This window comes from Macaca fascicularis, chromosome 12, assembly GCF_037993035.2.
Source record: "Macaca fascicularis isolate 582-1 chromosome 12, T2T-MFA8v1.1".
Classification (NCBI taxonomy): Eukaryota; Metazoa; Chordata; class Mammalia; order Primates; family Cercopithecidae; genus Macaca; species Macaca fascicularis.
In genome coordinates, this window is record NC_088386.1 from 34,131,879 (window position 1) to 34,143,964 (window position 12,086).

Genomic DNA, 12,086 nt, shown 5'->3' on the forward strand with positions numbered 1-12,086 from the left:
TTACTGTCAGAAACTAAAAGTATTTCTAAATAACATTTTCAACCACTGTTTTATGTTGAACACATTTTTGTTTGAATTACTTAGTATGTGTTTTACTGAGGCACCTGAGGTTATTTTAAAAAAGGAGAATTTGGTGCTGTGGTAATGGAACAAGACCTATTTTACAACTTTTAATCTTGCACTTTTGCTTAAATTTTTTGAGCTTTAGCACTCTCTTTTTTGAAAGGGATTTAGTAATTAATGGTCACTCAACTGAGTTCACAATTCCTTGTAATAAAAAGGGTGTGGATCATCTATTCAAAAGTGTTTTACAAAAGATAAACAGCTATCAAATATTAGTTTATTTTATTCCTCATCACCTAGAGTATTCATTTAACATTCTTGTTTTTGTTCACTCTGTAAACTTTGAGTACCTACCATATGTGATCTACTTTGCACCAAGATGAATAAAACATAGTTTAACTCAAAAACAAAAAATCTGGTTGTTTGTTTTCCTATTATTGAATTTTATAAATTCTTTGTGTATTCTGGTTCTGGATAATAATCCTCTATTGGGCAGGGTAGGGGTTGTGTTTTGCAAGCATTTTCTCCCAGTCTGTGGCTTGTCTTCTCCTTTTCTTGACACTGTGTTTTACAAAGCATTTTTAATTTTAATAAAATCCAGCTTAATGAGACATGTTTTCATATTATTTGACCAAAATAAATGTGTGCCCACTTTATTAACTCTTATTTTCATGTGTGTGTGTGTGAACCTTGCCAATCTTTGAGAAGACAAAGGCAGACATTACTCCATGAATGAAAACATAAAGTAGTTGGAGGCTTGATGTTCTAGTGTCAGGCTGCCAGGGTTCCAATCCTGGCTCCCATATTTCCTAGGTATGTGACCTTGGGTAAGTTTCATATCTCTGCTATGGACTACACTGTGTTCCCTCCAAATTCCTGTATTGAAGCCCTTGCCCTCAATGTGACTGTGTTTGAAGACACAGCCCTTAAGGAAATAATTAAGAGGTTAAATAAGGTCTTAAGAGAAGAAGACACCAGAGTGCTCTCTCTCTCTCTCTCTCTATCTATCTTTCTCTCTCTCTCTGTCTCTCTTCTTTCTCTCTCTCTCTCTCTCTCTCTCTGTCTCCTCTCTCTCTCTGTCTTTGAGCATGCAGAGGATCATATGAAGACACAGGGAGAAGATGGCCACTTGTAAGCCAAAGAAGGAGGCTTCACCAGAAATCAACCCTACCAGGACTCTGATTTTGGACTTTCAACATCCAGAACTGTGAGAAAATACATTTTTGTTTGTTTAAGCCACTTAGTATGTGGCTTTTCTTATGGCAGCCCTAAAAGACTAATATAATCTCTAAAACTGAGTTTTCCATCTTCCATATATAACAATAACATGTGTCTGATAAGGATGATTTGGATTAAGAATAGGTATTTAAATGATTTGGCATAGGACTTGTCATATAGAAAGATCTCGATAAATGTTAGCTATTATTTTCATAATAAGAGGGTGCTTACTCTACTGGCAGTCAAACAGAAGACTTTTTACCTGAAACACATTCTTCCTTAAGGCATCAATAATGCTTATAAATGTGCCCTGTAGTTTTTAAAATTCCTGTATGAAAATACTGCGAGAACATCAATGTAGATGCATTCATTCTCTGATAAAAATGTTTGACATTATGTAGACAGCAAGCTATGCATAATAAATAAAGCAAAAATTATAGATAAAAATGGCATAGATCAGTTAAACATCCAGATGTGCCCTTACAAAGTATTTTCATGACTTCTGTTTTCATCGTCTAGTCTAAATGTTGGGAATCATGCAAACACAGTCAAAGTTTTGCTAAGGGCTTACACTACTTCCTGGTACACTACAGCCTTAAACCTTAATAAGGTCTCTTAGGAATCAAATCAATTTTCTAGGGTCAAATAGATTAGGACTTTGCTTCTATTTCTTTTCATATATATTAGCCCAATTATTAGACAAGTTTTTCTGGAGAAAGTCATAGATTACAATGTATGGTTCCATTCTCCCAAGCTATTCAGAATTCTCCTGAAGTTTTGCCAATTATTTCATTAGAGAATAAGTTATTCCTATTGTCTTAAAAATCAAATGTATTTCCTTTTCTTAAAAAGTGAGGTTGATATTGAATTCTGCTTATAGTTCTATTCTTTTCTAGAAGTAAAAAGTGTTCTAATATCTCCCTAGGTATTTTCTTGGACAAATTGGATTTACTTGTTGCTTAAAAGAAGTGACATTTCTTCTTTTATAAAATGACATAGGTAGTCAAACAAGTCTGTCTTTTTGTTTTTTCATTAGAAGCACAGTTTTCAGTGCATGTTTGCATACTAAGTCTATACCTTTAAATGAGGGGAGAAAGTCGAGGGCTTAGAAGACTTGGAGGTAAGTTTCTTTTGTCTTTGATGCTTCCAGATAATTTATTTCTACTTCCCTTTCCTAATGGAAAAATGTCAGTACTAATAAAAGGGCCTTTTCTATCTCTGGTTTAGTATTTGAGGGGAGATTTGCTAAACTCCATTTGAGGAAAGTTCAAAAGTTCTTACCTGTCCAAAAAAACATCTTTTGATCTACATTACTCTTCCTGTCCCAATCTGTATTTTCTCGAGTTTTTCTCACCCCAGTAAATAACACCATGAGTTTCTCAAGCCAGAAGCCCAGTAGTGATCCTTCATACCTTCAATTCCCTCCGTATTCACATTCAATTCTTCATCAAGCCTTGTCAATTTTACCTTCAAGCCCTATTTGGTATCCACCAATGACTTTATTTTCACTGCCACTACCTTTAGCCAGGCCAACAAGTTTGTTCACCCAAATTGCTCAGTTAGCCTCCTAAGCATCCACTCAGCTTCCCACTGTCTCCTTCTCCTCAACAGCGTTAGTGCCTGATATGGTTTGGTTGTGTCCGCACCCAAATCTCATCTTGAATTGTAGTTCCCATAATCCCCACATGTCGTAGGAGGGACCCAGTAGGAGGTAATTGAATCATGGGGGTGGTTTCCCTCATGCTATTCTCATAATAGTGAGAAACTCCTCATGAGATCTGATGGTTTTATAAGGGGTTTCCCCCTTTACTGGGCTCTCATTCTTCTCTCTCATGCTACCTTGTGAAGAAGGATGTGTTTGCTTCCCCTTCCACCTTGATTGTAAGTTTCCTGAGGCCTCCCCAGCCCTATGAAACTGTGAGGCAATTAAACCTCTTTCCTTTATAAATTACCCAGTCTTGGGTATGTCCTTATAGCAGTGTGAGAATGGCCTAATACAGTGCCTTTAAAAAATCGAAATAAAAATGTTGCTTTCCTATTTAGCCTTCTAAAATCTTCCTGCTGCATTTAGAACACAATCTGAATTTTTTGCTATGGCCAAAATGTTCTCACATCATGAATCTCTGCCTGCCCTCTTAACATTACTTCTTTCCACAGCAGCACACGTTCCATGGAAGCACACCATGTCTGAGCTACGTTGGCCTTTTAGTTTCACAAGCTGCCAAGCTCCTTCCAACATACTGCAGCTTTCAAACATGGCCCTGTATCTTTTGACACTCCTCTCTTGAAGGGCTTATGATTCCCCTGTTTCAATCTATGTGGGTTTATGACTTCTTTGGTCAATAGCGTGCTTCTGAAGTGATGTTACATGGATGTATTTGTCTGCTCGGGCAGCTGTAACAAATACCACAGACTGCGAGGCTTAAACAACGGACAGTTATTGTCTCACAGTCCTAGAAGTTAAATGTCCAAGATCAACGTGTCAGTAGGTTTGGTTTCTTCTGAGCCCTCTCTCTTTGGCTTGCAGATGGCCATCTTTTTGCCATGTCCTCCGTATGGTCATCCCTTGGTCTGTATTGTCTGTGTCATAATTGCTTCCTCTTACAAGAACACTAGTCATACTGGACTAGGGCCTGCCCATATGACACATGACTTTTTAACCTAGGTTCCCCCTTCCCCGCCTTTTTCTTTTCTAAAGAGAGACAAAGTTTTCGTCTGTCACCTAGGCTGGAATGCAGTGGTGCAATCATAGCTTACTGCAGCCTTCAACTCCTGGCCTCAAGTGATCCTCCAGTCAGAGCCTTCCAAGTAATTGGGATTATAGGTGTGAGCCTTTGTACCTGACCCTAAATTACCTTTTTAAAGGTTCTATCTCCAAATATGGTCACATTTTGAGGTCCTGGAGGTTAGGACTTCAAAATATGAATTATGGGGGCACTATTCAGCCCATAGCACTTCTGAGGCAAGGTTATAAATGGTCAGGCATCATATCTTATTTACTCTTGAAGCCCTGAGCTGCTTGGTAAGAAATATAACTACCCTGAGGCACCATGCTATGAGGTAGCCCAGGGCAGAGACCATTTGTATAGATGCTCAGGTTGATGGCCCCAGTTGAGCCTAGCCTTCAAACCATGCTAGCACAAGAGCCAGACATGAGCAAAGATCTGATAACTCTAGATGATTTCAGTCCCTTGCCTTCCAAGTTATGCAGATGTTAAAAGTCTGTCTTCTCAGTGGATGCTCTGTACAATGTGAAACAGACAAAAGCCATTTCTCTTGCATTCTGTCCCAATTCCTGACCACAAAACCCATGAGCACAACATATTGGTTGCTGTTTTACGCCACTGGGTCTGGAGTGGTTTGTAATGCAGCAATAGCTAACTATAACACCATCTTGGGTCTTCACAGAGGCTCTTTGCTCTCCCTGGTATCCTCTTCCCATGCCCTTTATTCTCATTCTTCACATTTTGCCTTAAACATCACCTCCTTGGACAGGCCTCCTCTGACTGCCAATGTGAAGTGTCCCCTTTCACTGTCTTACAGGTCCCTGTTCCTCTGCCTCAGAGCTTCCCTAAATATTTATAATTATTTATTGCTTTTTATTTATTCAGTTTCTGCTGCCTCCATTGTGCTGTTTGCTTTTTTAGAACAGGAAACACTTTTCCTTTGTTCACCCTGCATAGGATGTGCTCTATGTGCTCATAATAAGAGGCTATGGAATATCTGTTGAATAAATAAATGACTATGAGTTCAGTATTGCTGTGTTCTTGTTAGAAAAAAAATCACTGAAAGCAAACTGATAGTATTTAGGAAAAGCTCGGTCAAATTTAAGCAGTACACTTTTATTGTGTACCTGCTCTTGCCAGCTCTAATCTAGTAGCTGACAATGCAGTGATATCCAGGAAATCCAAATGTATAAATAGATCCTCTAGAGAAGAACACAGCGGCAACTCACAAATAATCCTCTGTTTGTCATCGTCTCTCTGGGCTTTGACAATTTAAGGTAAGAGTCGTGATTAATATAACGATTGGGCTAAAAATGCTAATCCCTTGGTAGATAGGGCAGAGTTTCCAAGTTCACCAGGAAATACCACACTGAGCTTTAATCTGTGAACACTCAAGATGATCAATTTTAGCAAACTTGATAGATCTTCTAAAGACTGGGAAGGTCAACCTGCAGACAGGACTGGAGGGCCCAAAGGCAGGACTGGAGACCCAGGACCCAAGATCAGCATTCATTTATATAGCAAGTAAGGCCATTGGACCAGCACAAGCAGGAGACAGAAGAATGGCCCTAATCAAGTCCAGCTTCCTCACAATCCCTGAGAGTCACCTTCTTTTGAAATAATATGTTTTGGGGCCCGACAGTTTTGTAGTGGTTTCTAGCAGTTTCTGTCATTATTCACAAGATATACATTGCCTCAACCTTTGATCCATATGCATGCACGTCTGCCAAAATCTGAAAATTATCTCTGCATAGGCTTCTATGGGTGGGCAGGTGTGTATGGATAAGTGGATTAAGAGGAAACAGAAATAACGAAACAGTGACTAATGTGGCAACGCAGGTTAAGGAACTGGCTTACTGCTCCAAGATAGCTTGATTTAAATCCCCAGTATGTCAAGTTGAAAATGGGAAACTATGGACAACATTGCTTTGCAAGTTTGCTGATCTCATACATAATGCGTCAAAACGAGGGCTCTGTGATTAAGGATGTAATCATCTTGGGCAATCAAAGATGTTTTTTGAATCCTGTGGAGAAAACTGGCCTATGGAAAGTCATAGAGAAGAGAAGATCAGGAAGCTCTCCTGGTGACTGGTCACACATCCAGCACTGGAAGAGAGTACAAGATGCATCTGAGCCTTTTAAAAGGCACCAGCATTGTTAGGTAAGGAGGACAAGCAGAAATACTGAAGTGTGAGATTGCAAAGGAGGGGATTCTTTTCAGGAGAGGATATCCTTATCTGTCAATGTCAGCCTCGGGCTGTGCACTTCCTTCCAAGTAAGGTGAAATTTCAGGCTCTCTCAGGTATGTTGGCCGAGGCTTCATTCCTGTGCCTCAAAGCTCTGCTGTGCTGGATCTGCTCTTCTCCTGACTTGTTAGGCTTTATGAGACACCCTAAGGTTTTTTTCTCTTCTCCTTCTTTGTCTAGGGTCTTCTAAATGTTTCTCCCGCCAATATTCTGATTCTCATCTGTGGCTTTGACCTATGACTCTGAAGTCCTAATAACTGGCTCTTAGTAATTCTTAACACTGTGGCTCTTCCTGGTTCCATTCCTTACTCTTTCTATTCCACTTTTAGAGGTCTGTTCACCAGCGCTGATTAAGCACGTTATGGCACATTTGACTTAAAGCCAAAACTTCTAGATTAAAATAAAAAAAGAGGCAAATTACAAATATTTGGTATTCTATAAAATAAACTTCTAAGCAATTGAGTATATTTCCCTCATTTTCATGTAGCTGTTGTGACTTCTTCCTCTTAAAGCAACTCTTGTTCTGTTTGATATGCACAAATTCGTCAAATGCCTTATATAGTTCTTTTTTTTCTGAACACTTGAGAAAAGTGAACTTAGTGAAGCAATTTGTGTTGTATGGTTTTTCTTGTACATCCATCCCATATCTACATAGTCTATAATGAAATGACCTGAAGGAGAAATTCCCTTGAAGCTCTTCTTTCTATTGAATAACAAGTTTCTGAGATTCCCTAGTAAGAATGGTTTAGTGCGGCCGGGCGCGGTGGCTCAAGCCTGTAATCCCAGCACTTTGGGAGGCCGAGACAGGCGGATCACAAGGTCAGGAGATCAAGACCATCCTGGCTAACACGGTGAAACCCCGTCTCTACTAAAAAATACAAAAAACTAGCCGGGCGAGGTGGCGGGCACCTGTAGTCCCAGCTACTGGGGAGGCTGAGGCAGGAGAATGGCGTAAACTCGGGCGGCGGAGCTTGCAGTGAGCTGAGATCCGGCCACTGCACTCCAACCTGGGCGACAGAGCGAGACTCCGTCTCAAAAAAAAAAAAAAAAAAAAAAGAATGGTTTAGTGATAAGTGTATTTAAATAAATCAAGATAAACAAAAGGCTACTTTGTTAACTGAGAGTAACTCAGAAAGAATGGATACGAAGTTACATGTATTGAGAAGAAACATCTGAATTTAAACAGGGACTGAATGAAGATCTGAATATTTTATTTCTGTGTAAACCTAGAGGAAAGCCATTAACCAGGTCTTCAAGTGACTCAAAACTAGGAGAGATAGTTAATATTTCAGGTAACATAACAAAGAGCCAAAAGGATCTTGAAAGGCAAGAAGAAAATAATTTAAATGAATGGAGAGACATGTGAAGACTTGCACTTAAACTTAGAGAAAAATTCTTCAGAAATTGTCATTTTATGTGAAAATATATCTGTATGTTGAATTGTCCTCTAGCTACAATTATTAATAACAAGGTGTATGACACCTAAGAAAGCTCTCACAACATTTGGCTGCATTGTAAGTACAGACTATAAGGGACCATCAAAGGAGACTACTGTGCCCGTGGGGCTCAGACTGCATCCTGATACTCAGAATTGATTCTAAAGATGACGTTGAGTAATACATTATTTCCTGAAGATGGTGACCAGCATCTGGAAGTGTCCTGAAAACAAAGTCAGGGATAGTGGAAAGATTTGCAACTACACCAGGAAAAGAAAAGACGTAGGGAAAAATGTGAATGTTCATTGTAAATACTTGAAGAAATGTCAAGCAAAAGAAGAATGAGACTGAGCACAGTGGCTCACACCTATAATCCAAGCACTTTGGGAGGCCAAGGCAGGTGGATCACCTGATGTCAGTAGTTCAAGACCTGTCTGGCCAACATGGTGAAAGACCGTCTCTACTAAAAATGCAAAAATTAACCAGGCACGATGGTGGGTGCCTGTAATCTCAGCTACTCAGGAGGCTGAGGCAGGAGAATTGTTTGAATGTGGTAGGAGGAGGTTGTAGTGAGTCAAGATCCCACCACTGCATTCCAGTCTGGGTGATAGAAGAAGACTCTGTTACAAAAAAAGAAGAATGAGATATTCGAGGTGGTTGTAAAGGGCAGGTCTAGAATGCACAGAAGTCACTGAGAAGCAGTATTTATATTGGAGATATTCAATTCAATGAGTCTGACTATCTGTCATATTCTGAACATTGGGGATACAAAGATAAATAGGGCTGAATTTCTGTTGTCTCATTCATAATTTAGAGAGAAAGATGATGAGGTAAACACAGTAACTATTCAATGTGACAGGTGGTAAAAAGGAAGAAATGGTCAAGCCAGGGAAAGCTTTAGGGAGAAGGGTATACTTGAGCTGAATTTTAAAAATGAATACCTCCTTGTAGAAGGATGGAATGTGAAATAGAGAGGGCAATCCTGAAGATGGGAATGCCAGTTACAAAAGTAACAGCAATAAGCCAGAGGGAGACCACAGTAGTGATGAGAGATTATGAAGAGGCAGAACAAACAAGACTTGGTGGCTGATGAGGTATGGTAAATAGGGTGAAGAAAGCTTGAAACCAGAATGATTCCCAAGATTTGTGCTTTTGTGCTCAGATGGCCGATAGAACCATTTGCAAAGAGAGGCAATATGGTAAGCATAGATAAGAGGAGAGGAGAGAATTCAGCATAGGGTAAACTGAGCTCACAGTGGCTCAGAAACATCTTGATAAAGATGTATAATGAGGAGATACAAATTAGAAAACTGGTCAAGGTCCAGGGATGTAGATTTAGGGGCTATCAGTACATAAGTAGTAATTAAAGTCTTAATCTGGAGTGTGACCAAACAGGAAGAAGGTGAAGTCAGTAGTTGAGGACAGGCAGAAAGGCAGTTATATTAGGTAATAAGCATAGATAGAAATGGTGCTGTTCTGGCAAGTCCATGACAATGCATGCCCCTGAACTTGGGAATGTTGGTTTTTATGAGTTATGAGATAATTAGCCTCCTATAATTCCGTGAATATGAAACAGCTGAACTGTGAGACTGAGTCTTGTAGGAGTTTTATAGTTGGGATTCTATGATGGTGTTTTATTAGTCTGTTTTCATGCTGCTGATAATGACATACCTAAGACTGGGAAGAAAAATAGGTTTAATGGACTCACAGTTTCACATGGGTTGGGGAGGCCTCACAGTCATGGTGGAAGGCAAGGAGGAGCAAATCATATCTTACATGGATGGCAGCAGGCAAAAAGGGAGTGAGAGTCAAGCAAAAGAGGTTTTCCCTTATAAAACCATCAGAACTATGAGACTTATTCACTACCACAAGAATGATATGGAAGAAACTGCCCCCGTGATTCAACTATCTCCCACTGGGTCTCTCCCACAACACAAGGGAATTGTGGGAACTACAATTCAAGATGAGATTTGGGAGGGGACACAGCCAAACCATATCATTCTTCACCTAGCCCCTCCAAATCTCATGTTCTCACATTTCAAAACCAATCATGTCTTCCCAACAGTCCCCCAAATTCTTAATTCATTTCAGTGTTAACTCAGAATTCAGCAGTCTAAAGTCTCATCCAAGACAAAGCAAAGCAAGCCCCTTTTGCCTATGAACCTGTAAAATCAAAAGCAACTTAGTTACTTCCTAGATACAATGGGGGGTACAGGCATTGGGTAGGTACAGGCATTGGGTAGGTTTCCCCTTATAAACCATCAGATCTTGTGAGACTTATTAACTATCATGAGAACAGTATGAAAGAAACTGCACCCATGATTCTATTATCTCCATTTGGGTCCCTCCCACAACACAAGGGAATTATGGGAGTTACAATTCAAGATGAGACTTGGGTGGGGACACAGCCAGACCATATCAGGTGTCCTTGCTTTTCACTTCCTCATGTCTCCAGTACCCACACATTTTCATATTTATTTCAGAGTTGGTGTTTTTCTGGAATGTCTCAGCCTCTCTGGGTTATTCTCTCCCAAGTCAAGAGCAGCATCTTTTGATAATCCTTGGATGCTCCCTCCATCTCTTGAAATGGCCGATATCCTCATCAGTATCTATAAATACATGATTTTCAGGCAACTAAAAAGTGGAGAGCTTCTTTGAATCACATAGTGTGCCATCCTTTGGAAGACATTGCCAGTCTTACTAGGTAGTAAATAACTCAGTGTTCAACACAGAGGAGTTGACTCATTGCCTTGTTAAACAGAATACCTTCATTTCATATGTAGAAACAGTCCAGTGTAAAAGAAAGAAAGCAGAATTTAAATTAAGATTTGGGTTCTACATCTGACTTTATTACTTTCTAAAATTTATTTTCTTCATCTGTAAAATGGGAATAATATATAGCTCATGGAGGTGTACTGGTAATTAAATAAAATGATGAAGAAAGAAAACACTTGGTGTAATGAGTGACACTTGGTGGACTCATCCCCCAAATGGAAATCACTATTTATAATTTTATTTTGGAAAACATTTTCATCTCCCCTCATTGTGTGCAAAAATCTTTACCTAGCTTTTAGAGATATACATATTACATCAATCCACTAGGATAAAAGATTTCAAGCAAAAAACTTTGTGATAATTCAAAGGATTTTCATGGCACTGATAAATGGGTCTTTTGTTCAGTATAGATTTCCTCAACCACTTCAACGCTCATTATAGAAGCACCTCTGTTCTATTCTCTCTTTAACAGTTTTGTTCCTACAACAAAGGAAATCAAAGCACTCAAGTTCAATGAGATGCAGTACAACTCTGATGTAACTACACTGAAACAAAGAGTCAGAACCAAGGGGACTGCCTGAATTTGCTCCCCTTGCTCCGCCTGGTTAATGCCACATTCAGAAAATATGTTATCGCTCATGCCACATGTACCGCAGCATCAAAGGGCACAAAATCGGATGATTGGGAACTTTGTCTCTCATCAGCTTCTTTGGAGATGGACAGGCCTAGAAGACCTTGTCTGCATGCAACTCACACAGACTCAATAGACTGCACAATGGAAATTTACAAGCCCTGAAAGAAATGTTGGCTCCAATAATTAACGAAGTCCTGGGAAACAGAGTTATTTGTTCTGAGAGGGGAAACTTCTAAATACAATGTATTAAAATCCAGCATGGATGTAGGATGGTGAATGAATGTGCATATTATTGCTTCCATGGGAAATGTTTTCCTGCCTGAAAGCAGAAATTATAAAGCATTGCATCAATAATAATAAAAAAACAGCACCTTTCAACACCACCACAATAATAATAACAATAATGTGCTTTCATTCAACTAAATAATCACTGAATTCCACATTGGATTAATATGCTAAGAGGCTCCGGGAAGAAAAGGAGAACGAGGGCCACAGCCCCAGTGTGAATGAAACCATTAGACGTATATAAACAACCACAGGATTTAAAATTATAAGTACACACATACATTCAGAAGAGGGAGAGATAGTTGTTGGGATGATTAGGAAAGGTTTCATATGAGAAGCAGCAATGAAATGAAGCGAAGAGTTATTTTGGAAATAGAATATGGAATGAGCTAAGGTGTGGAGGGCGTAGAACAGGAGGAAGGGAATGGGGGAGGGAGGAAATGGTGAGTGGTCCTGCATGCCTGCCACATGGGCACCCACAGAGGGGTCACAGGCGGCAAGGCTGGTGGGACATGGTGGGGACAGGTTACTGAGGGACTTAGATGCCAGGTTGAGGATATTTGACTTTCCTCTGCAGTTTAGTTGATGGAAGCCATCTGCTCTCAAGCAAGGAAATAACATCTGATCAAAGGGGCTGAGCAAGCTTAGTCCAGCAATAGTGAAGCTATCTCAGGTTCATTTTTTGGAATGAAGTAAGGTCTGT

The 12,086-nt window shown here is 39.7% G+C and overlaps 1 protein-coding gene across 1 annotated transcript in view; it reads right to left on the reverse strand.

Annotated features, from left to right (window-relative positions):
* NXPH2 (neurexophilin 2) overlaps positions 1-12,086 on the reverse strand; it is a 112,087-nt gene that overhangs the window by 57,540 nt on the left and 42,461 nt on the right. The gene's annotated exons all lie outside the window — the stretch shown is intronic.